The following is a 19,397-nucleotide window of genomic DNA, read 5'->3' as shown; positions in this document are numbered from 1 at the left end:
TAGTTTGTCCTTTCAGAGTTATGGTTTATACTAATGAGCATCAAAACAGCTAATTCAAGTTAGTCTGAAGTGAAAGTATGTGTGTAAGAATCCTTTTTGAATAAATATTATTTAAATATTAGCAACTAAATAACATTGCTGCATAATTTTGAATATGGTGTAAAATAATTTGATTGCTAATTAATTAAAGAGATAAAGCTGGGCAGACAATAGGGTTTTGTTTTGTTTCGTTTCTAACAGTTTGCCTAGATCTTCCTTTAAAGTTTAACTTTAAAAAAGAACCCCGGTCAAGAGAGAGTCTGAGGGAACTGGAAATTTCAGAAGAATGGGAGGGAACTGCAAGAATGTTACAAGGAGTATAATTTAAGCTTCTTATCAAAATAAATGTACTCTGTTAAGTATGGTCTTTAAAAGCTTAAAAGAGTCAAGTTTAGAAATGAACGCACAATAGAAAGAAAAGTGGTGACTTACTCAATTACTCAGTCTAATCAATGTAGACAGCCAAATAAAATAATGTAAAAGCATATCAGAAAGACACCTGTTAAAGAACCAGAGTTAAAACAACACAAAACATGGGGAAAGAAAAAGGAAAGAGAAAAAATGTAAATGGGTTGGTCTAGAGCCATGTTTTCCAAAATTTTTACCATTATCCACATGAAGAAATAAGTCATAATCCAGTACCCAAATGCATATATACACATAAGTTTTACAAAAGTAATTCTTTTTACTCATGGTGCATTCTGATGTAATATATTTTATTCTATTCATATTTTCTAATGCTGGTCATGACATTAAATATAAACACATGACCATTTTCATGGCCTGCAGTTTTAAAAATACTGTTCTAGAGTGTGGTCAAGTAGGTAATGTTAAAAAAGAAATACATAGTGTGAATGTTGACATCAGTGTGAAATGAGAAATACCCTATTTCAAATTGCCAGACTCAGACAGAACTGACACTTTTCAGGGCTTTGCTGAGAGGCAGAATCAGAGAAAACTTGCCTCCTTTCTCCAGAATGAAACACACAGTAAATGGCCAATGGCTGAAAAAAACACAGGGACTGGATCAAACAGGTTTCAAGATGGTCCAAGCGTGGGGTAGGGTGGAGGGGAAATATGGCCCTAGACCTCATGCTAAATGTCGGTAAGATCAAAAATAACCAAAACAGATGCTCCCTAGGAGATGAAGTGTTAAGTGGCATATCCTAAAAAGGACACATAAAGCAGTCGAGAGTTAGGGAGGTGAAAACAGATTCCTCTGCAGAAGAGGATCCAAGTCTTTGCAGAAAGCTGGCCCCAATATAGCCAAGATCTACAAAATCACCAAAGCTTCTAGAAGTCCAACTGCCACTACCGACAGAGTGTAGCATGAATAAGCTCTGACACTGCATTGACCAAGAATGCAACCACACAGTGAGTGTGCACAATTGCAAAACAGTATGTTTAAGATAGATTGAAATTACAATTTCCCAAACTGAATGTCTCGCCAATACGCCAAATTTAAACCTAAAGTTCAAGTTGTCCTGTGAATCCATTTCAGTTCAACACACATTTTTTAATAGAAGTCCCATCAATACAGGAACTTGGTCTATTCCATTTACAGCTGCATCTACAGTACATTGTACAGTGTCTTACACAGAGTAGGCACTCAATGTGTCTGCACATATAATAGTGCACACGGAATAACGCACATGTAAATAAATAATTACACCACAGTGTAAGTCGAAAATTCAACTATCTACAGTGCAGAGTCAGCAGAGAAAGATTTATTGAGGAGTTGGGAGGCACCAAACACCTTTGAGACAGTTTTGAAGGGTAATCAACAGAATAGATATTCCAAGGAAAAAGCAATAGAATGTGCAAAGGCACAGAGATGTGAAACTCAACACAACTGCAAGTACTGCCTCATGGCCAGAAAATTAAGCATCCCATAACTGCAGATATTGGGGGAGGGGGCAGAAGATAGACACCAGGCTGGAGGAGGAAGCCAGGGTCAGGTCAGAAGGACCTTGATTATGGTATGCCAAAGAGGAGCCTGAACTTGAAGACACCATAAAGAGTTTTAAGCAGAAGGGAGACACAGATGTGATTCATATTTTCTGGGTCACATAAATGGAACCTATTAAATTATGTATTACAAACCCTTTAAATAGATTTGTTGTCCTTTCTGGCAATTGACAGCCCTTGGCACCAGCCTCCTCCTATTTGTTGTCTGCCCTTTTGTAGAACATCGTCAAACCTGAGAGCTTGTTCTTCCCTCTAGACAAATCTGGCTGTCATTTCTGTATCTTGAGTTCCAGACTCAATGCCCTTTCGTTTACTAGAGACAACAGTGTGGTTTGACTTTTCTTCCCCTTGAGCTGAGGCTGCTTGAATGTAGGCCATTGACTGATCCACATTTTAACCATTAAGGCAGGTTGAAGATACAGCCCCCACCCCTGCAAGTTTCAGGAGTTCAAAATGAATTTTACATTTGCTACTGATTTGCTCTTCGTGGCAGCTTTTACTATTGACTTCTCCAAATTCTTCTTGGTGCCTCTGCTCACACTTTTTGTGTCACCCAGTACCCTTCCTGTTTCCCATGTCCATTTGCCAAAATACTTCCCTTCTCTCCCCCTCATAACAATCACAATTATATTTGTTCTATACTTGAATTTGAACATATCAGTCTCCCCTACAAATTGCAACATTTGAGGGCAGGAACAAGGAGTGATTTATCTTTGATCCCACTCACATCCAAGATAGAAGATAAGATAGTAAATGAATATAAATGAAATAGCATATATGAAATCCCTGGGTTTAATGCAAATTACTATGAAAGTAATAGCTCTTATTAGGTGATTTCTCTCTCTCTCTCTCTCTCTCTCCCCCCCACCCTGCCCACCCCAACACACACACAGAGCAAAAGAATTCTTTATTTTTTAAAGGAGTTGTCTGTCTATTGCATTCACTCCACAAGAGCACAGGGGTCCTTCCTCCCCGCCTCAGTCATTCTCTTCCCCCACAGTCCTCTAGCTTTTTTCCCTCTCTGACCTCATCCCAGGGTCTTGTCCAACAGTCTGCCCCATTCAGAGCAGAGGGTTGTGCCAAACACAACCCACACATGTGTATTTGGCCCATAGATTGCTTTTATGGTTCTGTGAGAGAGTGTGTGTACGTGTGCATGCGTGTGTGTGAGAAAGAGAGATGAGAGTCAGAACATTAAAATTTAGGAGAAGTCACGTAAACATCCACTTTGGGGCTTCTGTTAAAACATGTGAACAATAAGCTGGAGCTGAGATGTGGCTGTCCCACTGACTGAAGTACACCCTCTCCAGTTTGGCAGCCCCCACCTGTCCCTATTGTCTCCTCGATATCCAGCCATGAGTCAGTTGTTGTTTATCAATATGCTCATGCTGTTGTTTTTCTTACTAAAGAGGTATATTTCTTTGATTCCACATCTCTACTGAAAGTGGAAAAAGGAAAAACAGACTGAGAAGTCTCCACAGTTTTTCTTACATCAGACCCGCTACATTCATTTATGTCAATTTATGTGGCCCTTGGGACATTTGATTTTTAGACCCCTGATATGGAGTGTCTGTATCAGTGACAGTTTGATCAAGGAAGCAGGACCACTATGAGTGATATGGAATATGGGATTTATTATGCCATTTAGGGAGCTGGGGAAGAAGTTTATAGAAATATGGTGCTGAGCCTGAAACCCCTTGCAGGGGGTTTTATAGGTGAGCAGGGTGGCTGTTGAGAAGAAAAGCTGGACACGAGGCAGGAAAGAAAAAAGACAGATTAAAACCTGTGGGGACAAACTGGCACCTCCATTTATCTCTCATCACCTTCAACCTTGATGACACAGGAGACCTGAAAAGAAGCTGGTGCCCTTCACCATGTGATGGAGTTTGGATGTGTTGTCCCCTCCAAAACTCATGTGGAAATTTGATCTCCAATGTAGCATTGTTGGAAACTGATTCCCTCATGAATGGATTAATGCTCTTCCTGGGGGAGGGGGGATAAATGAGTGAGTTCTCGTCTATTAGTTTCCGTGAGAGCTCGTTGTTATAGGACCCTGGCACCTCCCCTCTCTCTCTCTCTCTCTCTCTTGCTTCCTCTTGCCATGTGATCTGCTTGTACCCGCCGGCTCCCTGCTGCTTTTCCGCCATGAGTAGAAGCAGCCTGAGGCCCGTGCCAGATGCAGCTGTCCCAGAATCGTAAGCCATATAAACCTCTCTTCTTTATAAATCACTCAGTCTCAGGTATTTCTGTTATAGCAACACAAAATGGACTAAAACACCACGGATCTGCACACATGCCTTGCCCAGGGCTCAGAGAAGCTGAAGGAAGAGATCTAGCAGGAGCCTCATGAGCTGTGAACTCAGACTTTCACCAACCGGGTGAGCCAGCATATAGATCAGGGATGATGTTCATGAGCTGCAAGGGAGCCTGGAGCCCTACACGAACTTCCAGAGCATAATGGCTGCTACTTCACTTCTGCCTTTCAAATCTCTAGTAAATTTCTCTTGTGGCCAACCCTGACCCAGACCATACAGGGAAGGGAATTCTGGGAAATGTAGTTCCACCTTAGCTAAGTGACACAGAACAAAACCACCACAGCATCCACTGGTACAGTTTGGGTCAATTATCAGAGCATGCACAATGAATAAGTTTTTATTGCACTTCATCTGAACAAATAAGTCTAACCTAGTAATAAAAGAAAAAGCAAAGATGGCTTAGAGAATGTAAGGATATATCTTAATCATTACGTTTCACTACCATGACCAGCACCCAACACAGCACCTTGTGCAGAGTAAATGTTTAATATTTTTCAGTGAATTATATCAGATAGTAACATTAAGAATAGCAATATAAACAAAAGAACAATTAATAAATGTATTGTGGGGCCGGCCCCGTGGCTCACTCGGGAGAGTGTGGCACTGGTAGGGCTGAGGCCACGGGTTCGGATCCTATATAGGGATGGCCGGTGCACTCACTGGCTGAGCATGGTGCAAACCACACACCGTGCCAAGGGTTGCGATCCCCTTACCAGTCAAAAAATAAAAATAAAAAATAAATGTATTGTGGAGATTATTGGTCAGGTATTTCATCTGTAACAGATATATATCATCTATTTTGCAAATTTCTCACAAATGGGTAAAAATAAATAGGAAATGACGACAGAAAGATTAACCAAATTAACCAAGACAATTAGACCTTCATTTCTTCAATTAAGCAAAAACTTCAAAAAGGCATATATATTTTTTTGTTGATAAGCAATACTGAAAAAAAAGTCAAATACAGAAATAAATCAACTTACATAAAGCCATCTAGGAATTTATCTTTCTTGGACAAAATAGACTTCTTCACCAGTTCTCAGTTTTGTAAAGTCTAATCCCTAGAATAATTCTCTTATTCCATATCATTCATAGTGGGTCTGCTTCCCTGATCAAACCCTCACTGATACAGATGCTCAGTACCAGGGATCTCAAAATCAAAAGCATCAGGGGACAAACAGAAAGAATCCTCCCACTTACTGTATTAATATATCTAATGTATTAAGAATCATCCCTAAACTAGTTATTGATAGGTGCTTTCAGAAATAAACTTAATTTTAGTCAGTGTTACTGGATGACATATTCCTAATTCAATGAGAGTATGCATTTTCTTTTAGTAAAGGTTAACCTGAAATTCTCTGATAATTATGATGGACATTAGAAATTAAAATGGTACATTGTATTAATAAAGTATTTAGCAGAGACACTCAAAGTTTTTGAAGAATCACACCCTTTAACGCATCTTTTCAGGATAGATGTTATGTCCCCAGTCTTTGAGTACTGTCAGTGTCAGATCTCAAAATGAAGCCCATATTTCTTGAACCCTATTTCCTCAGAATGTGTAAATCTAAAACTTCCTAGAAAAGCCCCTTAAAACGCAGAAACTGCTAAGAAGAAAGCTTATTACTTCCCAGAATCCTTAGGGATCCTATTGCCTCCTTTAACACATCATGTCAGCAAATTTAATGCAGTCCAAATCCACGCATCAGAGATGAAGTTTAAAACACCCATCCCTTTAGTTCAATTCGAAGAATACCCCAATCAGTATAATCATGTCTAAAAACCACGGACTTTGCATATCTAATTATTTATTGAACGAATGAACTTTTCCACCAGAACTACGTACCTGAACACACATTTTGAAAATCTACCTTAGGTTGCTGTAAAAATCTATTCCAAGCCTGTTAAAAAAGATTCCTAAACATCATTTATTTTTCTAGCTCCCAAACCCCATTAAAGAGTATTTACACCCTGGAGTAGATCCAATTTTAGAATAAGCTACAGCTGGAGAAGATCACACCACTAACAGAAAACTCTCGAATCTCAAACTTATGGGTCCTGTGTAAGAAACTGAGAAGGACTTAGTATAGTCCCTAAGTTTTGGAAACTGAAATGAGAATAAATCATTACAGAGCTACTGGTGCCAATTAGTAATTATTTAAATGTGTCGTTAAGTCCATATTCCTGATGGATTTATATCAAATTCAGCTTTATATTTAGGAAATAAATGAGATTATTACATGTGTGTACCTACACGTAGAAACGTGTTTACAAAGTATTGATGAGCAACAATCCTGTAGTGATGTTACGTGGGCATTTTTAATGCTATTGAATGATCATATCACCAACTGCTATGGTTTTATAGGCAACTGAAACAAGAGACTGGGGTTCCAGCTGTCAAATCCTTCTATATAATTACTCAGCAGTAACATCAAGTACATGGATGAAAGTATTCATTAAGAATTTTGGAGGTGTGAAATAAACAAGGAAGACTGGAAATCCCATTAAAATATTCTCCCTCATCCCCTACACACATGCATACGCGCACACGTGTGACCCTCAGGTGATACACCCTCTAATGGAGTGCTGCTAACATCAGGCATGACTTGGTGGCTGCTCTAGGGAGGCAGGTGCTCAGCTCCCCCCATCTTTGCTCTGTGACAGTTTCTATGTCACGTACACCATCAGCAGCCTGACACATGTATGCCATCCCCGTTAATAACCCAGGGAGGTCTTGAGGTCAGAAGTTCCCCTCAAATGACTGACAGCTAGAGAGGCACCATACCTGCAATAGAGCTGTCAGCTGGAGTGAGAAGACAGGGTCCCATAGGGAATTCCTTTCTTTCTCAACAAGGAACTTCACTCAGCATGACCCACCTTGGAGAAAGCTTTGGACAAGGTCCTTTCATTTCCATTTCGAATACTGCCTTGAAACAAACTCTCTCAGCTACCTGAAATTGCTGTAAATCAATAGAAATCACTATGCAAAATATGCATAAGCCAAGATGGGTTAGGAGATGACAAGCTGCCCTTCCCTGCCTCCTGCCATGTGGGTCTTCTCTTCCTTCTGCAGAGAGGATGCAGGCTCACAGAATAAGACTGGAGACGGCCTCAGGAGATTACCAATCCTGCCTTCCGGCATCACCCCAAACCTAAACTCCTCTTGCTCTTTTGGTGTATTGGGTTGTTATAGCTGTTTGGTTTTAATATAACCAAAATACCAATGTACACATTTACAAAGAGAAATACAATTATCAAAGGAACCAGATATTTCAGTTCCAGCCCATCCTCTCTGTATAAACTCCCCTTAACTCTAAATTATATGTACATTTTCATATGTTGCAATTCCGTATCCATTGTTTCTTACTAGAAAAATATCTATCTTATCAGGTACCATTTTAGACTTGGAAAGACTTTATTATTTATTTAAATAAATAAATAAATAAATCTTTATTTATTTATTTAATAAATTATTTATTTATTTCCTTCTCCCAGCCTCCTGCTCAGCTGCTGCATCTACGTTATTTATTTCCAGATAAACTTATTAAGTGGTCTATGCACTTGCCCATGCTCCTACATAGACCATGACTGAGGCAGGGTTAAAGCTCTGCTTTATGTGAGCTGTCTTGAATCTCCTCGTCATTCTAAAAAAAAAAAAAAAAAAAATCCAGCAATCTGCTGCTGGAAGAGCAGGATCAATCTGCAGAAGCAAAAGCAAAGACCACAAACCATCAAGGCTGAAGAGCCTTTCAATCACAAGTGGATTCTGCCATGTTTGATGGGCTTACGATCCTACCCAGTGCATTTCAGGAAGGCTCCATAGCAATAGCTTGATTTGTCGTAATGAAGCTGATTGGCCACAATGGTAAAGAGGACTTACTGAAAATAAACAGTGGGAAATCTTTCCTCACTGTCTGCTTTGAGCTAATGGAGAAAAGGGAAGAGATGCAGACAAGCCTCATTATGCTAAGAGAAAGAAGCCAGACACAAAATGCCACATATTGTATAATTCCATTTATATGAAATATTCAGAACAGGCAAATTCACAGAGATGGAAAGAAGATTGGTGGCTGCCAGGGAATGAGGGATGGGGGAAGAATGGAGAGTAGCTGTTCTTTGGGTGAGAGGTTTCCTTTTGAGGATGGTGAAAATGTTCTGAAACTAGACAATGGTGATGGTTACACAACATTATGAATTTACTAAATGTCCCTGATGGTAAATTTCATGCTACATACATTTTACCATAATTGTTTAAAAGGATATGCCTGGGGCCGGCCCGGTGGCGCACTGGATAGTGCGCCGCTTGGGAAGCGCAGCGGCGCTCCCGTCCGAGGGTTAGGATCCCACATACAGACCGGCTCCCGCTCACTGGCTGAGCGGGGCGCGGGAGCAACACCAAGGCTTGCGATCCCGTTGCCGGTCCCCGGTCCGGTACGGGGGCAACACTGAGGGTTGCGATCCGTTGCTGGACACGGAAAAAAGACAAAAAAAATAATAATAAAATAAAAAAATAAAAATAAAAAATAAAAGGATATGCCTGCAGCCTTTATTTTTATTTATTTATTTTTTCCCTTTTTGTCTTTTTTCGTGTTCGGCAATGGATCACAACCCTCAGTGTCGCGCCGTACCGGACCGGGACCGGCAACGGGATCGCAACCCTCGGTGTCGCACCCGCACCTCGCTCAGCCAGTGAGCGGGAACCGGTCTGTATGTGGGATCCGAACCCTCGGCGGGAGCGCCGCCACACTCTCAAGCGGCGCACTGTAGCAGTGCACCACCGGGCCGGCCCCTGCCTGCAGCCTTTAAAAGAGAGAAGATTCTCTCTAGTGCCTATAGTACCCCTTGTGTGCTCCCAGTGGGGTACAGGGGAGCAAATAACAGTCCAGAAGGGAGAGTGGAGAAAGAGGAACCCCCAAGAGTGAAAGGGAGGATGAGGCAGCTCTCAGCTTCTCCGTCTTCCAGGATGATGCCAGGCAGACGGGCCCTCACAGGCTGCTTCACACTTGTGTATGAGTGCTTGCTCATATATGTTCAAAAAGCTGGACAGACTAGGACTAAAATCTATCTCTGCCCCCTCTAGCCATGAGACCCTTGACAAGTCATATCACCAAACATTCCTGGAGTGCCAACCATGTGGGTGACTGTCAAAGACCCTCCTTACATCTCTTTCAATCCTTCCAAACCTATAAGGCAGAAGCCATTATTTCTTCTAATTTCCAGATGAGGAGCTCAAGACTTAACATGGTTAAGTTGACCAAAATCACATAGGCAGGAAGAACACAATTAAGACTCTTAAGCGTTAGTTTCTTCATTTCTAAAATAGAATAACAACTGCTTTGCAAGATCATCATGAGGGTTAAGGATGAATCATGAAATATCACTAACGTCATGAATGGCACTGAATGAATGCTCGCTAAATGATAGCTGGAATGAGTAATTAATGTTACAATACCCTCAAGAAGAGAGCAAGAATGTTACTTATGGGGAAAGTCACATGGCTAGTTGTAGGGTCATAACTGGAATCTCGCTGACCAACCTCCAATCTAATGCTCATCTGTCCATGCTATGTTCAAAAGGACACACCTATGACAATGGATCAACAATAGATCAGCACATAATTAATCAGAACATCAAGAATGAATGCAGTGTAGGCCTGGGGCAGAACACAGGTGCCTATTTGGAGAGCAGGATTCTAAACAAGGAGAAGAAATGGAGAAAGCAGTGGACTCTCATCTGATCAGTTAGAAATGTTCCCTGACAAGCGCAGCAGCGCTCCCGCCCACCGCAGGTTCGGATCCTATATAGGGATGGCCGGTGTGCTCACTGGCTGAGCGTGGTGCGGCCATTCTCAAAAAGGACAAAAAAAAAAGAAATGTTCCCTGACAATGTTAACCATTTGTAGAGAAGAGTTCTGGAGAAGCAATGACCTCTGATGGCCCAGGTGTCCTCTCAGTGTGACAGAGCCTATTAATAATAGTAATGATAATGACAAGGAGTACCACCAACTGTGTATTTACTACAACCAGGCATTAGACAGAGTTCCCATAACTAGGCATACAGTAGGTATCATGGACCCTATTTTACTGATGAGAAAACTGGAGCCCAAGATCATACAGCTAGTAAGTGGCAGAGCTGGGATTCAAACCCAGGCCTTCGTGAGTGCAAATCTCTGGCTCTTGACTAATATATTACTTTCCATGAATGAGTTACTTGCCCCATTATTAGCAGTCATGCCCACTTCTGGCATGAACAGAAGTGGGCTCAGTAAATATAAATATTTATTCAAGCACTAACATTTGCCAAGGAGAAAAAAAAAAAGAATAAAATGGCCCAAAACTAGCCATAGGCAGAATATAAGGCAGAAAATTCTTCTGGAATAGTAGGTCCTACCTATTTCAGCACATCACCAAAAGCAGCAACTGATGCCTACATCAGGCCCATAGCTGCTGTCTTGGTTCATTTTAGGCTGCTATAACAGAATGCCATAGACTGGGTAATTTATTAAGAAAATACATTTATTTCTCACAGCTCTGGAGGCTGGGAAGTCCAAAGCATGGCACCAGCATTTGGTGAAGGCCTTCACACTGCTTTGTCCCATGGCAGAAGACAGAAAGGCAAGCAAGCATGCAAGACAGAAAGAGGAAATTTGACCAAACTCATCTTTTTATCAGGAGCCCACCCCTGCTGTAACTAACCCACTGTGGAGATAACAGTGTTAATCCACTCATGAGAGCAGAGACCTCATGACTTGATCACTTCTTAAAGGTCCTGCTTCTTAATACCATCGCAATAACAATTAAGTTTTAACATGCGTTATGGAGGGGACGTTCAAACCACAGCAGATGTCAATCAGAATGAGGACATTTTCCTTGCAGACAAATACTCTGGAACCCACTTAAGTCCAAAGCTTCAGCTTTTCAGACTTAGAAATATTTTTCCAGGTAGTCCCGCCTCCAACAAGCTAGAAAGAAAACTTCTTTCATTCGTAGGCCACGGTGGTGCTCTTGATAGGACTAAAGGACTGAAAGCATAATTGATCACATGTGGGATCTGGTTCTTAAAAACAGCATAGCTCATTCTTAATAACAAGTACACAAAAGAAAGCCCAAAGACTCTGTTTACTACTCTCATGTCCAACTGTGTATAACAGAAAGTTCAGGGTTTCTCAACATATTCCCTGTTTATTCAACATACAACCAACAGCTTATCTGTGAACACTCCTGTGAGAACAACATTTGTGACCACATGTCATCTTAATAGGTTGGAATTAATTTCTGGATTTACTTACCTGAAAATTATATAGCTCTATAGATATTTGGATAATGACAAATAACTGGCGGGTGTACTGATATATTTCATGGATTGTAAGATGTATCTTTTTTTCTTCACATTTTAACATCTCTGAAATCCAGATATGTCTTACCATCACCATCAGCCAGCCTACAGTCCTGACAGAGTTGTCACTGTCTGCTCATATGAGAACATTAAAAGCACCAGCATCAAAACTTGCTGAATGGAAGCCTCATTCTAGAAGAGAATGGGCACCATTGATCACGCTGCCCAACAATTGTTAATGTGGCTACATTAAGACATAAGTTATGTTTCCATCACAGTATATGTCTTGCAGTGGTGACAAGACCTATAACAGTTTGCTAAGCTCATGACTGAAAATATATACAAAGAGAAAAATGTTGACTTTTCAATATTAAAAATGAATAAAGAATAATAATATTCTTTAACTTGCAGAGTGGACATCATCGAGATGGAAGAAAATCACAGAGATAAGAGAGGAGCACTTTTTAAAATAAATACTGTATCACAAATGCTTTTGATGTCACAGAATAAAATATTATGTAGAAAAACATGGTTGTAGACAGCTCTGAGTTGAGTAGTAATGCATAAGAGTTAGACTCTAAATGGGAAGTTTTAGGAATACCCTAACCAATGTGTTTCCTTTATATTATTTTTTGGTGTACACACAGGAGTCACATATGCTTTTTTTAAACCTGTGGATTACCTAGATAAGTTTAGAATAGCTCTTTTGAGAACTATAATATAAAATTTCTAAGTCATCACTTAAAATCAGAAAGCACTGTGCCTTGGTTAAAAGGCAGTTATTTTTTTCTTTGTGGTGAATAAAATAATAGTATATCTTGTAATCACTAATATCTTTGATTCAATGGAATACAACTTAAGTAGTAAATATACCACACTGCAGTGAGTTTGCAGGAATAAAATAACCAAAACCTTAATTATTAAAAGAAAATAAATATAATTTCCTCTCATCTAGAAATATCAAAGTTTAAAATGTCACAGTAACACTTGTGTATAATGCAAGCTCTATCTGAAAAAGGTAACACAACTGAAAAACACATGAAGGAGACCATTTTGTTTGTCACTTCTCAAACTTTATATTTTTAGTAGGGAGGAATTAGGAAAACGCTTAAAATCCTAAAAAAAAAAAAGGAGAGAGAGAGAAAAACAGTTCATAGTATAAAGAGTTAAGCATTTTAACTTAAGTTAAATGGAAAATGTGCCTCTTTCTACTCCCTTGAATTTGCTAAGCCTCAGTTTCTTATTTGTAAGATGGGGATTTAAAGCAGCTACATCACTGTGTTGTTAAGAGAATTGAATGGCTGACACATATAAGATACTTTGTAAAGAGATCCACATGGTAAGAATTAAAGAATTTGTAAATGTACTATTCTGATCATTATCTTTATGATTCTTCTACATTCTGGCTCAGGGCTCAACAAATATTTGTTGAGTAAAGGGATAAAAAAACCCTAAAAACTAAAGTAACATAGTTCCATCGCTTTAACAGATTTTATTCCCAGAAATGAATCATTTGAAAATGTTATTTTTAAGCTTACATAATAGCTTCCACATAGACTCAAAAGCAGATGATTTTCAAGATATTTAAGCAGGAAGAGAGATGAAAAAGTAATCCTATTTTCTTTGACACTGTGGTACTATAAACGACTAATGGTTTGGTGCAATTACAAAAAGATGCAGCCTGAGAGATTTTCTCAGTGTTGGGGGTAAGGGCTGGGGTCAGAAGGTAGGAAAATGAAAAGGGAGAAAACAGCACTTAGTTACAATCCATGATTCAAATTTCAATTTCAATCTTTCAATAAGCAGATTCTGCCCCCCACTCCCCACCCCAACACACACACCTTTTTCTTTTTCTTTTTCAAAAGAGCTTGAAAATGTTTAGTCAAATGGGTCTTAAATGTCAGTCCTCTGGTGGGGAAAGAAAAGGGCACCACACACAGATCCTTCCCCTGTTTGGTTCAAGCCAGATGTAGAAGAAAATAAGCTCAAAATAAAATAAGGGATAAAATAATTATAATCCAACCTTTTCCAAAAAAATCTTTGCCTCACATTAAAATGTGAAACATCTCAAGAGGAGATAGTTGTGGATTTTAGAATTTTAAAACCAAGTTTTTAAAAATCCTAAAAGTAAAGTATGTTTGGTATATGCTATTTCAGAAATGACATGTATGGTGGGAGCACTTTTTGCACATATTCACATTTACATTTCAAACGGGCCTTTTAGAACTATCTACCAAACACTAAATCACAGATAGAAACCTATAGCTTCTTAGGGAGGCAGCAAGGTCAGGTGAAGGGCTTTGGGCAGAAAGTCTAGAAATCTGGTTTGGGTGGCCTTAAACATCTCTTGACCTCTCTGTAACTCAGTTTCTCCATTTGGACTTAAAGATCTCTAAGTTCTTCCCAGCTCTAATGTCCATTGACTATAATTTGGATTTTGCCCAAAGTGACCTTAATGTTTATAACAAGAGTAGGAAATAGTATTTACAATTCCCATTATTTCATTGTCTTAACTGCTAACTCCACCCTACCTCTTTTTTATGCTCCAAGACATAGTGTCAGCCCTTTATCAGTGTGCATGTGAGTGTGCACATACACACCCATGCATGTGTGTATGTGCACACACTTCAAGGAATGAATAACAAAGAATCATGCTGTGAGAATTATATATAGCATTTCATGTGACATGTTGGGCATGGCCATGTTTTTGGTGCTAATTATGAAACAGCAAGTGTAGAAAGCTTGTGCCCTCCCTGAGTCTGCTGGGCCCACATTACATTTCCATCTGAGGTCAGTATGGCTTCCATGCAAAACCCTTTTCCTCCACCCTCTGCTGACCAGGGGACAGTGATCCCTTTAAGCTCCTCAACTGCACAACCCAAAAGAAACGGGGCAATTTAATTCTGAGCCTGAAACACAGCCCATTTGGAAGGACACCAGTCACTAGGGTATTGTTAGTGCCTTGAAATGGCCAAGAGGGATTGCTGACTCTGCGAATATCACTCGAAAGGCAGGAATTCTATTTGAATTACTAACATAACAGATGTTTGCTAGGATCCACCATGCAGTCTGCATACAGTTATGCTAATTTGGCAGTGCTTCTCTTCCAGTTAGCTCTGAGCCATTAGAGCACTCAGCTAGTAGGTCCTTCTGTCTAACTAATAATTGCCTATTATTGATATTAATTAACATTTTTTGCACCTTTCCTCAGTTTTGACCTAGTATCTGTTGGTAGTCTAATCACTCTGGCCTATTAAAAGTCAAAATACAGAAGCCTACAGTAGTCACCAGCCATTTATCAAAAAGCAAACAAGGCCAATTAAACAGGCAGCCAGACAGTTGTCTTGATTTGCCGCTGACTGTTTCTTGATCACCATTATAAATTGCTAATAGGGCAGAAAGCGCTAAGCGGGGAGCATCTGTGGGGGGCTGGTTATTGCTCACTCCCCGTCTGGTGACAGGTGAGAGAGAGGCTAGTGATGGTCTTATTGATGTGAACTGCCCATCAGTTGGTAGTTATTGTTAAAGTTCATGATACTACAGCTGATCCCGTCCTGCTGAGAGTCAATCAAATTAATTAGAGCTAGAAATTCTTTTTTATTATTTTAGAGCATGGGTACAGAAAAAAGTCCTGTAATTTGGATCCAAAGGCAATGAAGAAAAAAAATCTTCATGTAGTGCAGTGTGGAAAAAAATCAGATATCGCTTCTTCCATTATTTATAATAAGGGCTGCGGCTAAAGGTTTTTATAGGCACAGATCAAGAGATCATAATAGAAGCATATTGACAGATTTTTTTCTGCAATACTCCAAGGAACTGGCTGTAGCAGGAAAATATATCAAAACCTTATCATCAGAGCTGAGATCTTCTGTGAAAAATCAATAAAGAGTTATACATGGTTTGAGTTTAAACAGTTCTCTGTAGTCATTTAAACATAGCGCATCTGTACAGCTTTTTACCTCTGGAGACCGAGGTAACCTAGCAACTGCAGGGCTTAAACCGATTAAGTACAAATGAAGTACTGTACGCCTATCAAAGCAATTGTTCATCGTTGCCTTTGTTGCAAAGACTAAGCTAATTGAACATGATACAGTATGAAGATAATTAACACCCATGAGTTTGTTAATTGCCTGTTAGCATTACAACACAGTCTCTTGGTTTCTTTTTAACTGTCTCCTTTGTAGCCTCTTACTTCCCTTAAAATGGTGCAGGACCTGTTTAACTGGCAATGATATCTTGGAGTTTATTAACCCTTTTTAAATTGTTAAAAAAAAAAAAAGCTCTGTTTTAATGAAGCGTATTGCATGTGCTTGTTAAATGCAAGTGCCCACTTTGTCTCTCTATTTTCCCAACATTAGGAATTTGTTTTACAGATACTGTACAAACCATGTTTATTTTTTGTGCTAATTTATTTCAAGCAATTTAGCCCTTATAAATGCTCTCAAAAAAAAAAAAAAACCAGCTTTAGTGGTTCCCTTTATTACTCAGCTGCTCTGCTTTCGAGAGTGAGCGATAAATGTCTTTGAGGGTTGGAATATTAATTGAAGGCAGCATCTGGTCAGCAGCTGACCGGCTCTGGTTGTCCTGCTCCAACCGAGTGGGCAAGAAAGAAGCTTTGCTGGTTGTGTTTGCCAAGCTCTCGTTTCTCCTCAGAGTCGTGGACTAAATGAACCCCCATTTTATCTCTGCTGGATCATGGCATGGGTGCCAGAAAATCAATTGTGCAGGAAAATCTGTTAATCGAAAGTGAATTCAATGTAAGGAATCATTTAAAATAAAAATTTCAATCATTACCTTCTTGGAAAAGCACTTTTTCCCCTCAAGTCTGCGTGCAGATGTCATGACAATACTTGGACAGGATCTACCACAAGAATAATTCAAAGTTAACAGAATTGTCCAGTTAAGAACAATTTGCTTTTTTTAGAAGAAAAAAAAAAAATAAGGTGGCTGATGATAAGCTTAAGAGGAAATGGAAAGTCCCAACACTGTGTGGCCAGAAACGATTAACACACTCTGGCCCAGTATACACATCCGACACTCAGGACGGACTTTTCTCCTGTTGAGAAGGAACACTTTGGCTGTGTCACAATTGTTTAACTTGGATTTTCCTGGATGATCCACTGTGTTTGTCATTACTGTGTCGTGGTTGATACTGGCTGGTAAGCAAGTCCCAGCAGGGCCATTTCTAGTGCCCAATTACAAGTTCTCTCATCAATCATAAGTATTATTTATTCAACAAAATGAATTGCTAATTAATAACTGATGAGCGTTATGGCCTTGAAGACTATAACACTATTAATTACGGTTGGCATGAAAGGGGTCTACCTGGTACATTTTCACCACAATTTGCCCTGGAAGCTTTCATAGAGTATGTCTATTAAGATAGCCCAGAAAAAGGCTTGTTTTTCTCCCTCTCTACATAAGGACTGACAAACACAACATCGTCACTGGTTAGGACTCCACCAAACCAACCCGGCACCCCAACAATGCTTTTCCCACACACCATGATGTATGAGCAGCATGACATGACAAAGAGAGCTCCCCACAGAGGCCTGCAGGTGCACAATGCAGCACACATGCCTAGCTATGTTCCTGCTGAAATGCTGCAGGGAGGACGGGGCCATGGCAGTTGGAACATGGATAATGTTTTATTTTTAGACTTGGTCGTTGCCCACTTTGTGTTCTGAGCTCTGGTTCCAGAAACAGGACAGCAAAATCACTTCAGCAGGCAGCTGGCACACCAGGACTACTCACGTTTACTCGAGGTAGGGTGGGAGTGCATGGTTCACCTTGAGGACCTTCTGATCAGAGACTTAAAGAAGAGGAGCTAAGAAATGCCCTCTTGCTCACTGCTGGGGAAGAAGAAAGTACTTTTGAAGAATAAACACACAAAAAGTATAATAATGCTATGAAGCCCTTTGAAAGCAGAACAAATCTACTACCTCTGTGCTGTATCTAGTCTCCATACCTACAGCCTTGTTAGTGATGAATAAATATGAGTAAATGACAAAGCATTGCAAAGACTTTTTAAAGTTATATGAACAGTAGAGGGAAAAATTCCTTTTTCCTCTTGTGTATACAGGCTCGAGAAAGTGAAGAGCTCTTTAGATAGCTATCTGGATAATTCTGTGGTTTAGACAATCATTTCACATTTAGTGCTAGATGGATTTTGGAGAATAAGCTATTTGCATTGATCAAATTAACTGTAGAATTGGAAAAGCATTCTCTTTGTGCTGGGTAAGCAGAAAAGCAAGTCTCTCATTATTTCAGTTAAAAACATTTGAGGGTTCAAATTATGCAAACATCTCTTACCATTCTGCCAAACTGCATAGAGCCCAACCCCCTTTTAGTGGGTGGGTACACATGTCCTGGGAGGAAAAAAGAAGAAAGGAACAGGTGTACCCCACCTCCAGAGGGCATGATTAGTGGTGAAGTTATTTTTAGCTTTACAAAATCAAGAGTTAGAAAGGTTGGTAAATTTAAAAAATTTCTCACAAAACAGCATAATTAGGCAAAATGTTTCTCTAAATTTTCACCACATTTCTCTTTCTACAGAGACACTGACAAGTGAGTTCATACTGCGGATAAGGACTAGCCAGCATTCAGGTTAGTAAATTGCTACAGTCTTTTATGATAGCCAATACACCTATGTCTGCAGTGGCCAGGACAGAACAGCACAGAGGCCACTTGGTTGACACTGACTCATGGAAAGAGCAATGAAACTTTTAAGGAAGGCAGGGAGAGAAAGAAGGAGGTAGGAAGAGGAAAGTAGAGATGAAAGAGGAAGAATGGGGGATGGGCAGGCAAAAAACCCTGGACTAAAAATCTGGCTTCCCCACTTTCTACATGCACAAGCTTGAGCAAATCAGTTCATCTACCTGAGCCTCAGTTTCCACTTTTGTAAAATGGGAATATTAATAATTATTCTGCTTACCTCACAGATTTGTAGGGAGGAGCCAATGAATCGTGTGTTTGTAGCTTAAGTTTTGAAAGCACTTAGAAAGAAACAGTTATACAGAAATGTAAGATTTCTAATAATTTCACTTGTTTCTCCTAGCCCACATTGACCCAGTTATTTCAAATAAAGTGGCCTATAGAGGGAAGCAATATGTCAACCAGACACTAAGTTTGAAAACTAAGAGAGGCTGGGCAGTTGAGAGCACTGGTGCTTCCATGAGGGAGTGTTATGTTTTCTTACATTAAAAACCAAGCAAAGATACCTGAACCACAAAGAGCCACTTCTAGTAATCTGAGACTTCTTCTTATAGAGAATTCACCCTTTATGCACAGTAATCCCATGGGGAAATAAACAATGCAGTCACTCTGGGAAGGTCTGGTATGGAGCCTAGAAATCTGCATTTTAACCAGCAGCTCTGGTCCCTCTGAAGGTAGGCAGCCCACAACTACCAAATGGGAGACCCAGTTCTAATTCTTGTGAGTAGTCCACACCCCCAGCACACACTTACCTCAGTTCTGTAAGGTGGTCATGAACACATTTGAATGAGGCAGTGTCTTACCAAGAATCAAGGGAAACAAGCAGTGGTGGAGCCTCAGTCTTAGTTTTCAGTAAGACCAGACTTGATTCAAGAAGTTATTTATTGCTAGGCTATATGGGAAACAGCACTTAAAGAATATCTTTCAGGTTTCTTTCTTTCTTTCTTTCTTTCTTTCTTTCTTTCTTTCTTTCTTTCTTTCTTTCTTTCTTTCTTTCTTTCTTTCTTTCTTTCTTTCTTTCTTTCT

This window comes from Galeopterus variegatus, unplaced genomic scaffold (assembly GCF_000696425.1).
Source record: "Galeopterus variegatus unplaced genomic scaffold, G_variegatus-3.0.2 Scaffold53, whole genome shotgun sequence".
NCBI lineage: Eukaryota > Metazoa > Chordata > Mammalia > Dermoptera > Cynocephalidae > Galeopterus > Galeopterus variegatus.
The sequence above is the reverse complement of the archived record's forward strand: the minus strand, read 5'-3'. Positions refer to the sequence as shown.